The 19,901-nt window shown below is 41.0% G+C and overlaps 3 long non-coding RNA genes across 4 annotated transcripts; 2 read left to right on the top strand and 1 right to left on the bottom strand.

Moving 5' to 3' along the window:
• Window positions 1-330: 330 nt before the first annotated feature.
• On the bottom strand, window positions 331-16,196 carry LOC120732082. Its single transcript, XR_005695516.1, has 4 exons — window positions 15,208-16,196; window positions 4,010-4,018; window positions 706-710; window positions 331-343 (listed from the first exon to the last, which is right to left on the bottom strand). It is a non-coding gene; the product is annotated as an uncharacterized LOC120732082 (long non-coding RNA).
• On the top strand, window positions 1,414-1,990 carry LOC120732081. The gene is made up of 2 exons (XR_005695515.1): window positions 1,414-1,817; window positions 1,922-1,990. It is a non-coding gene; the product is annotated as an uncharacterized LOC120732081 (long non-coding RNA).
• Window positions 12,560-19,114, top strand: LOC120732080. 2 transcript variants are annotated; one of them, XR_005695514.1, is made up of 3 exons: window positions 12,560-12,570; window positions 18,373-18,463; window positions 18,562-19,114. It is a non-coding gene; the product is annotated as an uncharacterized LOC120732080 (long non-coding RNA). The 2 variants fall into 2 exon arrangements; XR_005695513.1 differs by lacking the exon at window positions 12,560-12,570 and having other exon boundaries at window positions 18,188-18,463.
• Window positions 19,115-19,901: the final 787 nt, after the last annotated feature.

The following is a 19,901-nucleotide window of genomic DNA, read 5'->3' as shown; positions in this document are numbered from 1 at the left end:
GTCAGGACCCGCTGTTCACTTTCAGTCCAAAAGTCTGGAACAGCAAAATCAGTGACTTCAACTTGGTGGGGAAAATGTGTCACGGTCCCCGTGTCTCTCTGGTTGGCTCACGCTGGCTACAGGTTTTGTTGTTCTTGTTGTTCGTTTTTGTTTTCTTTGTCTCTCCTCCTCCTCTCTGCCTGGGTGGAGCTCCTTACGGGCTCTCGCTCTTGGCCCACGCACCTGTGTGATTGTGTCCACCTGCTGCTGATCTGGCTGATTTCCCCAGCTAATATTCAAGGCAGTGGCACAGAGCAGCTCACCGCTGGAACGTTGAACCTCCTGAGTTCGTTCATTATGAGAACTGTTTGTAAAATTTGCTACAGACATCCATGTGATAAACAACAGACACACACATCATTCCCCTTCGTGGTCTAAACCAATCAGAGATAGTCAGGGGCGGGACCTCTGTAAATGTCCTTGGTCCAGCTGAAAGTGCGGTGGATAGCGAAAGGTGAGTAGCTTGAATGAAGCGATCCTGAATTGAATGAATATAAATGTATTTTACCAGAAACGCCAGAATCTCAGGCTAAAGCTCACAAAACTATTTCAACAACAACCAGCAAATGAGAGCAGGAAACGCATTCCACCTGAAGACGTAAACAGAGCGGACCAACGCATCAGAATTAGCTTAGTCGCCGTGGGGGCTGAAAGCCAAAACCTCACTAATTCTGATTCGTCGTGTCTGAATCGTCTTTACGTCTTTTTTGCGCAAGATTCTGGGCTGCAGGTTTTGTCTCTCTTCAACCAAAATTCACTGGCCCAGCATCAAAAGAAGAACCGAACTACGCTTCACATTTGATAAATATCGTCCTTAATTCCTTCTTACTTTTGCTGTTTTGCTTCCAACACGATAAAACCCACAGTTCATGCATAGCTCTTGCTGTGTACTTCAAGAAAAGTTTCCCATCTCAAACATCTGTTTTCCGCATTACTCATTTGCTTATTACCCATCAGTCTACCGTTGTTTATAGCGCTGGCGGCCGCTGTCTTTTCTTTTCTTTGTACTTAAATGACCTCGGACAAGAAAGCTTAATTTCTGCTGTTTAATACTGAAGAAATGTAAACTTTTTCAAATTAGGTATAATTGCAGAATATTTTTAAGGTTATCTGCTATAAAATCCATGCCAGGAAAATCTCCTTTATGTTTTTTTTTATTTTATTTTATTCTCAGTTACTTTGAGACAACGGCATGTGCTGTGATGGTCACATCTCTGATAAAGTTTAGTGTCAGTACTGATAAATGATCAGAATTATAAGATCTCTCACTTTCTGAGTAAAAATTGCACCAAATCGAATCTGGACCTTGTGAATCGGAATCAAATGGATTATAGAAATCAGTGATGATACCCAGCCCTTGTGAATATCCTAGGACCGACAGAAGTGGATATAACTGACCGTGGGCAATGAGAAAAGATGAAAAGAACGATTGATAACTTTTTTGTCAAGTTAAGGCCTGATCGATCTGAAATTCATAGCCAGTGCTCTGACAGGGAGCCATCAATCTTTGAACGCTGATTTGGGTGCGCCCAACTTTTTTTAATGGTGTGCATAAGAAAAAAAGTTTTGCGCACTCAGAGAGAGACAGAGAGAGAGAGACAGTGACACTTGCTGTGGATTTAAAAATTAAAAAAAACACAGAAAAACCAAAGAGAAGAAGAGGCACACAAGTCGATTTGTACCGCATTGAGCCAGCAGAGGGAGCCCCTCTGGTTCAATCCCAGTTGCAAAGCAGCTGACCAGCTTCTGTCTGTGTCCTTTGGTGTGTGTGTGTGTGGGTGTGTGTGTGTGTGTGTGACAGAGAGAGAGAGAGAGAGAGAGAGAGAGAGAGATACAGATCAAAAAGCACTGAAATTCTAAATTTGCACTGGAGACCGCACAGTGTGTGTGTGTGTGTGTGTGTGTGTGTGAGACAGACAGAGAGAGAGAGAGAGAGAGAGAGAGAGAGAGATACAAAGCACTGTAATTCAAATTTTGCACTGCAGACCTCACAGTGTGTGTCTGTGTTTGTGACAGACAGAGAGAGAGAGAGTGACACTTGCTGTATATTTAAAAAACAAACGCTCAAACAAACCAAAGAGAATGAAAGAGGCAGAAAGACACTGTATTCTATTGTGGTAACTGATGATGTCTTGCTCTCCAATTGTAGAGTGCTTCCTGAATGCATATGTGTGGACGAGGAGACGAGAGGAACAGGAAACAGCGTCAGCGGCTAACCCTAACCCTGCTGTTTGTTGCCTACCTTGTGTAAAACCATCTGATTGGAAGAATGACCAAAGAACGTGAACATTGCCATGAGAAAGAAAAGAAAAAACACAAACCTATCCCACCAGTGCCTCGTGGGGTTGGGGATGCCCCTGCCCTATCACAAGACCCTAACCCTAAAATTTAAATTTTTCTAAAAAGATGTTATTGACAATGAGGGGTGATTAAAAAATACATTGGCAAAAATTCTACTCAAAAAACTAAGAACGAAAACGCAAAGAACTGATTTGATATTTTAAAACTAAATTCAAAATAACAAACCTGACATGTAAAAGTGGGAGGGTATAAATAGAAGGGGAAGGCACTCTCTGCTCATTCCACTCCAAACGAGGGTGGATTGTTGGTCTTGAAAACTCAGACTTTGAGCCTGTTTTGGTTGACGAGTGTAAAAGTGGAAATGTGACTGAGAAGGAAAGAGAATTATGGCAGGCGCATTCAGAAAACCATTCAACTTTACAAAAGGTATACTGTGAATCTGAAGAAGAGAAGCCTGGAAAGTGTGAACCACCACAGAGTAAGAGGAGAGTCTCTGATGCCACCTGTACATAAGATGACAGTCAACCTCTACCACAGACGTGGAGTCAGGACCCGCTGTTCACTTTCAGTCAGTACACTGAAAATGAGTTTCATCAGACTTATCACAAATGTACGACAGTCAAGAACTTCAGCAGCTCTGAGCCAAGTTTCCTGAACAGTCTGCAGTATGAGGAGGACGAGGGATTATCTTCCACATCCTAACCCTAACAGTGTACAGTGACTGATCAGGCAGTACAGTTTTAGGAACCTTTTTAACTGAGGCAGGATGGCATTTTGGTTTTTAATCAGAATCTACCCTTCAGCCAGAATTCATTTAAAGAGCTGTGGGAACAGCTACCTGTGACTGAATCTCTGTCCGTCAGTTTGGACACTACCTCAACTGTGAACAGCACTACAACGGGTCATGATGAAACCTGGAGGCCAGATGACACCATCATCAATGAGCAGCAATTAGCTGAAAACTTTGGTGAAAATCTCTTTGAGCTTGCAAATGACATTTTGCAAAAAGACGCCATTACACCTCCAGCCTCCACTGTTCACTGCCCTCTCTGAGGGGGCAGGAGGACGTGAATATTTCAGCCACCCCTCTCACCCCTCACCTCCTTACCCGTGCCCCTCCCTTTAGGCAGGGAGGGGTCTAAATTCATTTCCCTGTTCATGTTCAGCCTCCCCTCTCCCCCCTTGTCCTCACCTCCTTACCCGTGCCCCTCCCTTTATGCAGGGAGGGGTCTAAATTCATTTCATTCTTCATGTTCAGCCTCCCCTCTCCCCCCTTGTCCTCACCTCCTTACCCGTGCCCCTCCCTTTAGGCAGGGAGGGGTCTAAATTCATTTCCCTCTTCATGTTCAGCCTCCCCTCTCCCCCCTTGTCCTCACCTCCTTACCCGTGCCCCTCCCTTTAGGCAGGGAGGGGTCTAAATAAAATTTCCCTCTCCATGTTCAGCCTCCCCTCTCCCCCTCTCGTCCTCACCTCCTTACCCGTGCCCCTCCCTTTAGGCAGGGAGGGGTCTAAATTCATTTCCATGTTCATATTCACGTCCTCCTGCCCTCTCTGAGGCCAACCACTGCCTCCTCATCTCCTCTTGGGACCTTTGGGGAGCACTCAGCACCGGCAGGTAAGCCATGCACTGTCACAAAACCTCCCAGCATCACAGGCCCTCTCCTGACACTGAAAATCTCTCCTGATTTCTGTTGTTTTTCCCTCATCTCTGAGCCGCTGAGTGTGAGTGAGTGTGTGTGTGTGTGTCTCTCTCTCTCTCTTTTACACAAAAAACACATGTCAATGCGCTTGCAAAAACTTTAATATGCAAAGCACAGGACGTCCCAGCCTGTCGCCCTCCGGTGGACCACAGATGCAATTGCAGCAGAGGGAACCCCTCTTGTTCAATCCCAGTTGCACTGCAGACCTCACAGTGTCTGTGTGTGTGTGTGTGTGTGTGTGACAGACAGAGAGAGACAGGCAGACAGGGAGAGAGAGACACTTGCTGTGTATTTAAAAAACAAACGCTCAAACAAACCAAAGAGAATGACAGAGGCAGAAAGACACTGTTTTATTTGTGGTAACCGATGATGTCTTGCTATCGAATTGTACAGTGCATCCTGAAGGCATATGTGTGGACCAGCAGATGACACAGTGCTCCAGAGGCCTGGTTCTGCTGCCTCCTCCTCCACCCACCTGCTGCAGACGCTTCTGTGAAGGGAAACTGCTACATGTTATGTCACCGATCCCTGCCATGCTGCGTGTCTAACGACCCGGCAGGGCCTGCTGAGTACAGTGGTGGTGAAATCAGCCCCATCGGACACTCCTATCTGCCACTTTGACCTTTTTTTCCTTCAAATTTTGACCCATTTACACCAAGTCCAGAACCGTTGGTGCTATCGACATGGGGTCTTCACCAGGGTGTCCGGAGGACCCCAAAACCTCCCCGTAGACACCACTTTCATCCCTCTACGACACTTACTTTCCCAGTTATTCCATTTTATTCCGTCAACTACTGGCTATTACCCCCGAAGCCTACCCCTAAGCCTCCTGCAAAGGTACTCTGAACCATGCCATGTTGGGCACCTGCGGATGCGCCCGCACACGGACAACGCAATGCCAGTGGAACCAGGCCCTCTGCACCTTCCTTTCTCCGACTGGGACCCTTTTGTCCCATCCTTTTTGGAACGATTCGCCATATCTCCAGAACCGAAGAAGCCATCGGCGTGGCCTCTTTGCCACAGCGTCCGGCACCCACCAAAACCCCCACCTAGACACCAACATCAGCCCTCTACACCTCTTACTTTTTCAGTTATTCCACTTTTGTCCCATCCTCTCCTGGCTTTTTCCCCATAACCCCTAACCCTAACCCCTAACCCTAACCCTAACCCCTAACCCTAACCTGGCCCCAACCCTATTCCTTAATTTAGCCCCAACCCACATGACAAACCCTAACCCTAACCACTTGATATTCTGGCCTTAACCCTAATTAATTGGGTTCATAATTCATAATTAAAAAAATATATTTTTTGATTTGGCCCTAACCCTAATTACTGGATAAAAATTACTTACAATTTATTAAAAACACTCAATTCATGACTTACATTAAAAAAATTAGAAAACATATATTACATATACAGTTGGGGTTAAAAATACTACATACACAATAAAAAAAATACAGTAGACATGATTAAATGTGGTTAAAAAATGGTTTATACGATTATAAATTATTTACATGGTTAAAAAATTAAAATCTTTCTAGAAACATGTTTTTGCCAGTGAGGAGTGACTAAAAAATACATTTGTAAAAATTCTATTCGAAAAACTAAAAGCGAAAAGGTAAAAACACTAATTTGGCTTTCTAAAACTAAATTCGAATTGGAAAAAAAGTGGGAGGGTATAAATAGAAGGGGAAGGCACTCGCTGCTCATTCCACTCCAAACCATCGGACAGAGCAGACCTCTGAGAGCAAGCCTGTTTTTCATTTATTTCTGTGTGTGCCTAGGCCTGAAGAAGACCTTCACAGGTCGAAACGTCGCCACATAGGCACACAAATTCATATTCATTTGGCCTATTATAATTTAATTTGATTTCTTTTTTCTTTGATAACTAAAAGGTTTTTTTCAAAACCAATTCATTTTTTTATTTTATTTCTTTAAAAATTTAAGTTAAAAATTACATATTTAAGTTAGAACTTTAAAAGTTTACTTTAAAAATTTAATTTAAACTTTGGTAGAAAAACCAATTTAAAAACACTCGCCTCCATCCAACTCACCATGGTTGGATGGACTTCTGACTGGACCCTGGTGCGCCATGGCGGACGCCGTGGACAATCCAAGGTCCAGGCCCCTTACCGAGGGATGGCCCGTGCACCGCCCGCCTCCAATTGGAGGAGGGGCCCAAACACTCATCCTAACCGGCCTGCGCCTCCCTTCGGTACCTCAGCCAGATATCTGGGACCTCAATCACGGTCCTACGCTTCAGTGACCCGACACAGAGCTTTTGGTTCAGTTGCCGGACCACAGCGCTTGAAACAAGGCCGTCAGCAGCAACCCACGGACCCAAAATTTGCCAAGTTGGTCAGACAACTTCATTCAGTCATCAAATTGGTCCACCATTTACAGAACGTTTCCCAGAAACCAGGGAAACCTGAACCTGTCATGATCTCTCGCATGGTCGAGAACCTGTCCACCATGATTAAGCCTGCATGCCCCAATCAAAAAACAAAAGACTTGATTGACGGCAACGCGAGGAATTGGGGACATACCACACTCATCATTCTTGAGGATCATTACACAGCCATGTTGGAAGACGTTCTGTCAGAACTCAGTGGGACTCTGCCATCTGACTGGCAAACGGCCTTTGAGGTAGCCACCAGATGGGCGAAGAAAAACTTGCCCCGAATCACCCAGGAGGTGATCGACCATGCGGAGGCATCGGTCACAACATGTACCGAGGTGGAAATAGACCTCGAAACACAACCAACACCAGCTCCCCAGAACACAGAACAACAGACGGAAGACGTACACGAACCACCACAACAGACACGCCCACAAAAACAGACACAAACACGTCCTCCACGAGCCAAAACAGTCACCATCAGTGCCCCACATGTCTCAAAAAAACAGACAGTGGGAACTATGACTGATGGTGTGTCAGATTGGACTCCGGAGCCCCCCCAAGATGGACGGGCTGAACCAAGTGTTCAGGCTACCCCACTCATGGAACACAGAGACCCCAGGCCCCAAAGACAGGGGAGGAGGGCCACCCGGGGGGTAGGTGGTACAGGCAGACAGTTTTGACTTTGACATAGTGGACATAGGGGAGGAGGTAGATAGACAGAGTGCCACTCGTGCACAACGTCTATTGCCACAGTTTGAGCCCCTGGGTGGGGAGGAGGACAATAGGCTGGACAGCACTCCTCCACTGGTCCCCTCTGTCGTTGACACACGTCCCCAACCGGGAAACCAAAATAGCATTCAAGTGTCGGCGATGGTGCACCTGGACCCCACTGCGCACCAGGATTCACCTGACCTGGAGTGGAGTCCATTGTTTGATGATGGCTCAGGAGATGTCACGTCTACCCCAATGCAATTCAAAAACAAAGTCACACGACACATTAACACTGACAGGAAAATGGTCGACTGGACCTTGAGTGTCAACAAAAAATGGTTGGTTGTAGGGGATTCGAACCTCGCCCGGATTCCCCCATTCACAATCCGTGACCTTCAGATAGATAGTTATCCTGGAGGTAATTTCAGACACGCACAAGCCTTTATCTCAACCGCAACATCCCAAGTGACAGTGGAAAAGGTGGTCCTCGCATTTGGGATCAACTGTAGGTTGCAGAAACCGAAACAGACTGCCATCAAACAGATGCAGGCGGCAGTAAGGGCAGCCAAACGACAGTTCCCTTACTCTGAGATATGGGTTCCGGTCATCAACTTCTCCACTCTCTTGTCCAGTGAGGAGCGGACCAATCTCCAGATCCTGAATGGACACATTGAACGAAATATGCCATTCATTCCAGCCTTGGATTACAACCACTTCCGCACCGAAAGTGATTGTGTGCACTGGACTAAGGATACGGCCCGGGCAATGTTGGACCATTGGGCGACTTATTTAAACTTGAACCCCCGTTAAGCCCCTTGCAGGACGGGAATGAGGGAGTAATGCCCCTTCTCTCCCAAAATGTAATGGTCTTAGCCAAAAATTTTACCTTGTCGGACACGCAAAAGTCTCTCCTAAACAGAGGGTTGACCTTTGTTCCGACAATGGACTTTAATTGGAATCAGAGAACGAAATTTGAATTGGACATGCAAAATTATCACCGCAGACTCAAATTGGCTGCATACTTCAGGAATTCGACGAAACAGCATAAGGCCTCATTTCCCATGGCTAAATCCCATTGGACACCACCCGCAGAGAAACTGCCACCAGAGATCAATTTCCTTGTTAAAAAAGATCAAAAAGATTTTAATAAACACTTTAAAAACTATACAGAGAAACCAAATTTATTACCAGAAGAACAAGACGAATTACAACAATTAATGAAGAATACGCACATAGTGATCAAACCCGCGGATAAGGGCAGTGTGGTGGTGATCCTCGATCGGGATCAGTACATCAGGGAAGTTGATCGCCAATTAAGTGATAAGATATATTACACCAAGTTAAGAGAACCAATTTATTTAAAAACCGTTCCTGAAGTTCATAGGATAATTGATGATTTGTACAATAAAAAATACATTAATAATAGACAACGACAATATTTGAAGGGTGATTGTGAACCCCGGCCACGTAGATTCTACATCCTGCCCAAGATTCATAAGGATCCAATAAAGTGGACAGTGCCCTTCGAAATTCCTCCGGGTAGACCAATCGTCTCTGATTGCGGAAGCGAGACGTATCAAACCGCCAAATTTATTGATTACTTTTTGACTCCACTGTCGATGAAGCATCCGGCATACCTTAAAGACACATATCATTTCATCAGCATAATTCATGGATTAAAAATTCCAGTGGAGTCCTTCTTTTTCACCATAGACATAGACAGTCTATACACGAATATAGACATCAGGGCAGGACTGTCTACTGTCGAAAATGTGTTCTTAAAGTATCCAGATCCGGACAGACCGGACACGGAATTGTTACAGCTTCTAGAAATCAATTTGACCAAAAACGATTTCGAGTTTAATGGGGAGTATTTCTTACAAATTAAAGGCACGGCCATGGGCAAAACATTTGCCCCGGCCTACGCAAACATCTTTATGGCAGACTGGGAGGAGAAAGCCCTGGACAAGTGCCATAAGAAACCTCTCCATTACCTCAGATATCTCGATGATATCTTTGGAATTTGGACTTATTCAAAGGAGGATTTTGCAGATTTTATCCAAATTTTAGATGCCCATGATCCGTCAATTCGGGTAAAGTACGAAATAGGTGAAAGATCTATCCATTTTCTGGATACGACGGTGTATAAAGGGGAATCCTTCAATTCGGACCAGAAATTGGACATCAAAGTTTATTTTAAAGAAACTGATACACATGCATTATTATTTAAAAACAGTTTCCATCCCAAACACATCTATAGAGGATTAGTGAAATCACAATTAATAAGATTTAAACGGATTTGCACAAAGGACAATGACTTTCGGGAAGCTGTAACCATTCTCTTCAGGGCTCTAAGGAGCCGAGGGTACTCAAGACCCTTTTTGAGAGAATGTCTTAAAACCTTCCAGGTCTCTAAACAAAGAGAACAGAAGAACATTATTCCATTAGTTACTGATTTTGCAACCATGACTGGAAGGCTACATCACAAATTTAAGAATAATTACCAATTGATCATCAAAAATTCGGGTCTATTACAGGATTATTCGGTCATTTCGGCATATAGGAGACATCAAAATTTGAAAGACATTCTTGTAAGAGCAAGATTACCATCTATGCAAGCATTTCAGAAAAGGAATACCCTTTCAGGAATGTTTGTGAGACTCAAATTTGTGCGAAATAGGGTGAAAAAGACTATTTTTGAAATCAAACAAGGTTTTTCACCGCACACGACCAATTGCATTTATCTCATATTTTGTGCAAAATGCGGTAAGCAATACATTGGACAAACCAAAAATTCAATCCTGACTAGAATGACCCAACATAGATTTAATGTGAGAAACCAAAAAAATGTTCACATTCCGTTAGTTCATCATTTTGTTTCGCATGGCTTACAATCAGTCAGAGTGTCGGGAATCCAAAGCAACTCTTCGTGGACGGAATTAGAGAGAAAGAAATTGGAAAGACGTTGGATCTATTGGCTAGATACCAAACAACCTCATGGATTAAATATCAAAAGCAATTGAAATCTGAAGGTGAATTAAGCCCCACCCAAACACTGAATCCTAACCCTAACCAATTTGGCCCTAATCCCACCCACTTGGATCCTGATTTGGCCCAAACCCCTTAAAAAATGAGCCCCAACCCATGTTCTGGCCCTAACCCTAACCACTCCATTAATCTGGCCCTAACCCTAACCTAATTAACCCTAATCTGGCCCCAACCCTATTCCTTAATTTAGCCCCAACCCACGTGACAAACCCTAATCCTAACCACTTGATGATCTGGCCTTAACCCTAATTAATTGGGTTCATAATTCATAATTAAATATTTTTTGATTTGGCCCTAACCCTAATTACTGGATAAAAATTACTTACAATTTATTAAAAACACTCAATTCATGACTTACATTAAAAAAATTAGAAAACATATATTACATATACAGTTGGGGTTAAAAATACTACATCCACAATAAAAAAAATACAGTAGACATGATTAAATGTGGTTAAAAAAATGTTTATACGATTATAAATTATTTACATGGTTAAAAAATTAAAATCTTTCTAGAAACATGTTTTTGCCAGTGAGGAGTGATTAAAAAATACATTTGTAAAAATTCTATTCGAAAAACTAAAAGCGAAAAGGTAAAAACACTAATTTGGCTTTCTAAAACTAAATTCGAACTGAAAAAAAGTGGGAGGGTATAAATAGAAGGGGAAGGCACTCTCTGCTCATTCCACTCCAAACCATCGGACAGAGCAGACCTCTGAGAGCAAGCCTGTTTTTCATTTATTTCTGTGTGTGCCTAGGCCTGAAGAAGACCTTCACAGGTCGAAACGTCGCCACATAGGCACACAAATTCATATTCATTTGGCCTATTATAATTTAATTTAATTTCTTTTTTCTTTAATAACTAAAAGGTTTTTTTCAAAACCAATTCATTTTTTTATTTTATTTCTTTAAAATTTTAAGTTAAAAATTACATATATAAGTTAAAACTTTAAAAATTTACTTTTAAAATTTAATTTAAAATTTGGTAGAAAAACCAATTTAAAAACACTCGCCTCCATCCAACTCACCATGGTTGGATGGACTTCTGACTGGACCCTGGTGCGCCATGGCGGACGCCGTGGACAACCCAAGGTCCAGGCCCCTTACCGAGGGATGGCCCATGCACCGCCCGCCTCCAATTGGAGGAGGGGCCCAAACACTCATCCTAACCCTAACCCCTAACCCTAACCCCTCTAACCCCATCCGATCCCTAACCCTAACCATACTCCTATCCCCATCCTAACCCTAACCCTAACCACAGTAATTGTAGTGATTATTATAACCCTATCCCCATCCGATCCCTAACCATAACCATACTCCTATCCCCATCATAATCCTAACCTTAACCCAACCCCCATCTAAACCCCCTAACCCTAACCATACCCCCTCCCCCACCCTAATTCTAATCCTACCCTGGGGGCTATAACACCAAACCCTCATCCTAATATTTGCAGTAAATTACAATTGGACATGGATATTTTCTACATTACAAAAATTGATTGAAACCTATTTTTATTGGATAAAAAAATGATATTTAGATTAAAAAACCGTGGAATCACGTAAAACGCTAAAAACAGTGTATTCAAAATAATATTTGGTAAAACAACAGTTTCATAGGACAGGGCATAAACATCAGTGTTAAAAAAGGAATATAGTATGGTAAAACAGTTAACAAAACAGTTATTTCATGACATCATTTCTCAAAAGACAAATACAATTAAAATATTAAATATTAAAAGTTTATTGTACAATGCTTACAGTTCATGTTTAATGGTAATGGTTAAAAAGACTCACATACGGAAGGTTACTACAAATTTTACAAAAGGAGAATTGGAAAGGAATTGACAAAACAAAAAACATTCACAGACAGGAGGGTATAAAGGGAGGTGGAGTCAGCCAGGAGCTCATTCGGATTTGGAGCATTGAAGAGTGAACATCTCTTGCCAGCCGCAGCACTGTGCATTACAGCCACATTTTCGCAGCAGTTTTTTTGTGTGCCAAGCGCCTGAGGAAGACCCTTGTGGGGTCGAAACGTTGCGCGTACGGCACACCGTTTTTTTGATCGAATTGATTAATTAATAAAACCTTGTTTTAATTTTTCTTTTATTTTTTTTCCTTTTTAAAATTGATTTTTTCTTTTTCAATTTATATATTGATTTCTCGCCTCATAAAAACTCACATTGGAGTTATAATTATTTAGATACCAAAGGCGAACCCAAATCACAGAAACGACAACAGTATAAAACACAACACAAAAGGACAAGCACACACACTGACTTAAAACTGAGGACCGGATGGCCTCGGGTGATTGGACCGTTGTCCGATATGGGAAAAGGCGGAGGCTTTCCCGTAATCGGGGCATCCAGCAGGGTGGGTTTCCTTCGGGAGGGATGGCCCGTGCGTTTCCTGCCTCACAGAGGTGGCAGGCTCAGTCCCCTAACCCTAACCCTAATTGATATTGAAAGTCTCTATACAAATATCAATACAGAATTAGGCTTAAGCACAATAAAAAAAACATCTTGGAACAGCATCCAGACCCTAAGAGACCGGATGAAGAACTTTTGCAGCTGTTGGAAATCTGTTTAAGGTGTAATGATTTTGAATTTGCGGGGAGACAGTATTTACAGGTTCAGGGTACAGCTATGGGGCACAGATATGCCCCTTCTTATGCTAACCTATATATGAGCCAATGGGAATGTGAGGCCCTGAGAAAGTGTCCGCATAAACCAACCTTCTATTTCAGGTTTTTAGATGACATCATAGGGGCGTGGCCCCATGGTGAACAAAAATTCACTGAATTCATTAACATCCTTAATAGTCATCATCCTTCCATCAAAGTCAAACATGAAATACATCCGATACAAGTCAACTTCTTGGACACGACAGTATTCTTAGAACAACTGGATCAAAATCTGAAAATCTCCACTAAGGTTTATTTTAAACCTACAGACTGTCATGCTCTCTTGCACAAGAGCAGCTACCATCCTAAACATACCTTTAAGGGCATCATAAAGTCCCAAATCATTAGGTTCTATAGAATATCTTCAAAAGAGTCAGACCTTCAGGATGCAATTGGCATATTATTTCGGAGCCTCAGAAAGAGGGGGTACTCTAGTAGGTTCCTTAGAGCAATTAAAAATAGCACCCTTGCTGGACTCAATTCTAATATAATGAATACAGGTGAAGGTTCAAACGATTTAGGGGGAAATCAGACTCAAAATCAGATACAACTAGGAGAACAGAACAGACTTATGCCACTAGTAACCACTTACTCGCGTTCCTACCTTTCATTGCATTATCAACTCAAAACAAATTTTAAGAAATACACCTCTGGCTTGATACGATTCCAAGACTGTAGAGTGATCTCAGCCCACAGGAGGAATAAGAATCTGAGAGATATGCTCGTTAGGGCCAAGCTACCAGAACAGATGAGGCGTATAAGATCAGGGAAACCCAATCATTGGGCCTTTAAACCGAAACGGTTTTTGTATAATCCTTATGGGAAAATAGGGGCACCCATTCTACAGAGAATGACCCTTAACACGAGTAACATCGTTTATTGTATCTGGTGTGAAGAATGCCTTTTACTCTATGTGGGTGAAACAGGTCAAACTCTGTTGGAGAGGTTAAAACAACATATCTACAACATTGAGAGGAATGGACTGGACACTCCACTAGTATTGCATTTCCAAATACACACATTACAATATCTGAGTATAACGGGACTTCAAACCTGTGCGACGTGGACGGAGGGCCAGAGGAGGAGATATGAGAGAATGTGGATTTCCAGACTGCGGACTCAACATCCACAGGGCCTGAACGCAGTCTGAATCGCTCCCTTTCAATTGTATTGACAACTATTGCTGTTTTTATGAAACTCTTGACATGACAATAAAAGCTGGAGCCTTCTGGGGCAAAAAAAAGAATATTGTGTCTTTAATTAAAAAAAAATTTCAATAGTTAAGGTGCAGTAGTATTATAAAATTATAGAAAAAAACATATTATATGTAAGTAACTTTAGCTATGGACCCCTGCAGTTATAATATTGCGTGTGGGATCATTGTTATTATAGATAACTGAGGGTGAAATACTAACAACAATGAAGGGAGATTCTCCAAATTCCTCTCCCCTCTTATATATAATAGTTTGATTAAAGTATTATTGAATTATGGATTATGATTCTCAAATGGGAGTGATAGTAGACTGGTGTGACACTAGGGGTGAGACATGAGCGACAGTGACCAGGCAGCTGTTGCCAGTGCACCGGACTCACAACAGTGACTGTATAAGATCAATAGGCCCCTAACCCCCTAACCCCCCTATAACCATGTTATAACCATTCCTGTTATAACCATGTTATAACAACCATGTTATACCCATGTTGTAACCAACCATGTTATTACCATGTTAAAACCAACAATGTTATAACCATGTTAAAACCAATCATGTTATACCCATGGTATAACCAACCATGTTAAACCATGTTATAACCAAGCATGTTATAACCATTCCTGTTATAACCATGTTATAACCAAATATGTTATAACCATGTTATAAACAACCATGTTATAATAATGTTATAACAACCATGTAATAACCAACCATGTAATAACCAACCATGTTATAACCAACCATGTAATAACCAACCATGTTATAACCAACCATATAACCATGTTATAATCAACCATGTTGCAACCATGTTAAAACCAATCATGTTATAACCATGTTATAACCATTCCTGTTATAACCATGTTATAAACAACCATGTTATAACAAAACATGTTATAACCATGTTATAAACAACCATGTTATAACCATTCCTGTTATAACCATGTTATAAACAACCATGTTATAACAAAACATGTTATAACCATGTCATAACCAACCATGTTATAACCAACTATGTTTTAACCAACCATGTTATAACCAACTATGTTATAACCATGTTATAACCAACTGTTATAAACATGTTAGAATAAACCATGTTATAACCATGTTATAACCAACATGGTCAAACGGTTGCAAAACCAGTTTGCCCAGCACGGGGATATTGAGTTCTATAAGATAAAGCCATAAACATGTTTGTCTGAGTCTTCTATCAAAGGTTACAGCGATTTATATGAAGTTGTCCAAAAACGCTTTATTTCGCCAAGACAATGCGTTTCTCACAGTTACATGCATTTCAATGGGAAACTCGCCTGAAACAAAGTATAGGTTTTCATTATGTGAATAATTTTAAAATCTTAGCTCAAACGGCTGCAAAACCAGTTTGCCCAGCACGGGGATATTGAGTTTTATAAGATAAAGCCAAAAACATGTTTGTCTGAGTCTTCTATCAAAGGTTACAGCGATTTATATGAAGTTGTTCAAAAACGCTTTATTTCGCCAAGACAATGCGTTTCTCACAGTTACATGCATTTGAATGGGAAACTCGCCTGAAACAAAGTATAGGTTTTCATTATGTGAATAATTTTAAAATCTTAGCTCAAACGGCTGCAAAACCAGTTTGCCCAGCACGGGGATATTGAGTTCTATAAGATAAAGCCATAAACATGTTTGTCTGAGTCTTCTATCAAAGGTTACAGCGATTTATATGAAGTTGTCCAAAAACGCTTTCTTTCGCCAAGACAATGCGTTTCTCACAGTTACATGCATTTGAATGGGAAACTCGCCTGAAACAAAGTATAGGTTTTCATTATGTGAATAATTTTAAAATCTTAGCTCAAACGGCTGCAAAACCAGTTTGCCCAGCACGGGGATATTGAGTTCTATAAGATAAAGCCACAAACATGTTTGTCTGAGTCTTCTATCAAAAGTTACAGCGATTTATATGAAGTTGTTCAAAAACGCTTTATTTCGCCAAGACAATGCGTTTCTCACAGTTACATGCATTTGAATGGGAAACTCGCCTGAAACAAAGTATAGGTTTTCATTATGTGAATAATTTTAAAATCTTAGCTCAAACGGCTGCAAAACCTGTTTGCCCAGCACATGGATATTGAATTCTATAAGATAAAGCCATAAATATGTGAGCCTGCGTCGTCTATCAAAAGTTACAGCTATTTTACATGAAGTTGTACAAAAACGCTTTCTTTCGTCAAGACAGTGCGTTTCTCGCTATTACATGCATTTGAATGGGGAACTCGCCCGAAACAAAGTATAAGTTTTCATTATGTGAATAACGTGAAAATCTTAGCTCAAACAGCTGCAAAACCTCTTTGCCCAGCACGGGGACATTGAGTTCTAAAAGATAAAGCCATGAATACGTATATCTGAATCTTCTATCAAAAGTTACAGCTGTCTTTATGAAGACCATTAAAAACGCTTTATTTCACCACGTTAGTGCGTTTCTCGCTATTACATGCATTTGAATGGAGTTCTCGCCTGACACAAAGTATAGGTTTTCATTATGTGAATAACTTGTAAATCTTAGCTCAAACAGCTGCAAAACCTGTTTGCCCAGCACGGGGATATTGAATTCTATAAGATAAAGCCATAAATATGTGATCCTGCGTCGTCTATCAAAAATTACAGCTGTCTTCATGAAGTTGTACAAAAAGGCTTTATTTCGCCAAGACAGTGCGTTTCTGACGATTACATGCATTTGAATGGGGAACTCGCCTGAAACAAAAGTATAGGTTTTCATTATGTGAATAACTTGAAAATCTTAGCTCAAACAGCTGCAAAACCTGTTTGCCCAGCACGGGGATATTGAATTCTATAAGATAAAGCCATAAATATGTGTGTCTGAGCCTTCTATCAAAAGCTACAGCTATTTATATGAAGTTGTACAAAAACGCTTTCTTTCGCCAAGACAGTGCGTTTTGTCACTGTTACATGCATTTTGAATGGGGAACTCGACCGAAACAAAGTATAGGTTTTCATTATGTGAATAACTTGAAAATCTTAACTCAAACAGCTGCAAAACCTGTTTGCCCAGCACGGGGATATTGAATTCTATAAGATAAAGCTATAAATATGTGAGCCTGCGTCGTCTATCAAAAGTTACAGCTATTTATATGAAGTTGTACAAAAACGCTTTATTTCGTCAAGACAGTGCGTTTCTCACTATTACATGCATTTGAATGGGGAACTCGCCCAAAACAAAGTATAAGTTTTCATTATGTGAATAACGTGAAAATCTTAGCTCAAACAGCTGCAAAACCTGTTTGCCCAGCACGGGGATATTGAATTCTATAAGATAAAGCCATAAATATGTATATCTGAATCTTCTATCAAAAGTTACAGCTATTTATATGAAGTTGTACAAAAACGCTTTCTTTCGTCAAGACAGTGCGTTTCTCGCTATTACATGCATTTGAATGGGGAACTCGCCCAAAACAAAGTATAAGTTTTCATTATGTGAATAACGTGAAAATCTTAGCTCAAACAGCTGCAAAACCTGTTTGCCCAGCACGGGGACATTGACTTCTATAAGATAAAGCCATAAACATGTGTATCCGAGTCTTCTATCAAAAGTTACAGCTATTTATATGAAGTTGTACAAAAACGCTTTATTTCGCCAAGACAGTGCGTTTCTGACGATTACATGCATTTGAATGGGGAACTCGCCTGAAACAAAGTATAGGTTTTCATTATGTGAATAATTTTAAAATCTTAGCTCAAACGGCTGCAAAACCTGTTTGCCCAGCACGGGGATATTGAATTCTATAAGATAAAGCCATAAATATGTGTGTCTGAGCCTTCTATCAAAAACTACAGCTGTCTTCATGAAGTTGTACAAAAACGCTTTATTTCGCCAAGACAGTGCGTTTCTCACTGTTACATGCATTTGAATGGGGAACTCGCCTGAAACAAAGTATAGGTTTTCATTATGTGAATAACTTGAAAATCTTAACTCAAACAGCTGCAAAACCTGTTTGCCCAGCACGGGGATATTGAATTCTATAAGATAAAGCCATGAATACGTATATCTGAATCTTCTATCAAAAGTTACAGCTATTTATATGAAGCTGTAGATAAAGCCATAAATATGTAGGATCAGTTTGTAACTTCCTCCCTCTTCCTTGGAATGCATAAAGGAGTAGGAGCACCACTTCTGTGGCAGCACTGACATGACTGAACTGCAATGTTTGTTGTGTGCTGGCGCAGTAATAAATAGCATGATCACAGCTCTTTCTGTGTTGCAGACTTTATTTAAAAAATTCCAAGACCCAGACAGCGTTTTCTATCTCCCAGCTGGAGTTTTTTGTTTGTCTGTGACTGGAGAGTCAGATTTTTGTTGAGCTTCACACTTGCAGAGGTAAGTCATTTTGCAGAGATCCCTCCCACCCTGGCTTTTATGTGCTAGATTTCTTATCTGAAACAGTAATATTTCAGTGACTGCTGCTTATACCACAGGTTAATACACTCTACTGATCCCTGATAGGAGAATCATCAATTTTGCCAGCAAAGAAGCCTGGTGGATGTTTGTTTACAGTCTGATGATGGGACATCATGCTCTGCATCTTTAAAGTTTGTCTCTTGATTATTATTCATACCCAGTAATGTGAAGTATGCTCATATCTACTATAACTGAACCAACCTGGTGCTCTTCATTTATGGAGGCTGTTGAGTCTGAATGTTGGATGTTGTGTATCTCGTGTTCTCTGGGCTTTGTTGTCCTCAGTCTTTTCGCAGGATCAGAAAACAAAACCAGGAGGCGCGTAAATGTTTCTTCTCCATGATGTTTCTTCAAATGTTTCTTCTGGATGATGATATGACCGTGACACGGGATGCCACCTTTGGTCTTGTGATGAAGCAAAGCTCAGGAAGAAGTGTGATTAAATGGTACCCACATGTTGAGAAGGATGTACAGGGGCACCTGCAGCCAAATCCAAGCTTCAGCTTAGTTGTAGTTGCAGAATGCTATAGGACTGAGACATCTAAGGCATCAAATGTTTGATTAAACGGATGAAAAAGAGAAATTTTTTCCCTATAATTATCACTTCTTAAAATCTGTAGCAACTTCAAGTCTGTCAGCATGCTGAGCATGCTCAGAATGTGACAATATATTTTTGTTCAATATTTAATTTCTTTCAGTTGCAATTGTTAAATGAAAAAAAAAATATTCTTATAATTTAGCAAACTAATTTATCAAAAAAAAATATATACATATATCTGTATTAGTTTTAATGAATTAATTTGACACCTGTATTGAAAATACCATATTGTATTCATACAGAATCAGTATGGTATCATTGTTTGTCTGTTCACTGATTGTTGAAGCTAAGAGCTACTTTGATCTGTTTAGATCTAAAGTATCCAAAGTTGAGCTCTAATGTTTCTTCACCCCTGTGTGTGTGATATGTGATTTCCTACATGCTGGCAGAGCAGCAGTTTGTGCTCACAGATGGTGACGGTGTGGAGAGACGGTGGTGTTTCCTCAGAAGAACCAGCAGAGTCACAAAGGACACCAGTCCATCTCACCACCTTGACTTGCTGACTGATGTTCGTCTGCACTGCACAGAGGAAATCAACTGACCGAGGTTTGTCCAGTGACGTGTTATGAAATGTATATTTGTTTTATGCTTACAGATATGTTTTTCTTGACAGAGGCTCTGCAGAGGTTAGACAAAGCAGAGAAAACATGTGCTTTACATTTTACTGTGATTTATTGAGATATTTGTTGCCTGATGTTCAGCAGGAATGGAGAAATGGAATCAAAGGGAGATGTTTTTGCCTGTTTTGTAAGGCGAGGT

Source organism: Simochromis diagramma, unplaced genomic scaffold, assembly GCF_900408965.1.
Source record: "Simochromis diagramma unplaced genomic scaffold, fSimDia1.1 OVJJ01000238.1, whole genome shotgun sequence".
NCBI lineage: Eukaryota > Metazoa > Chordata > Actinopteri > Cichliformes > Cichlidae > Simochromis > Simochromis diagramma.
This window is presented reverse-complemented; position numbering and strand designations above follow the sequence as displayed.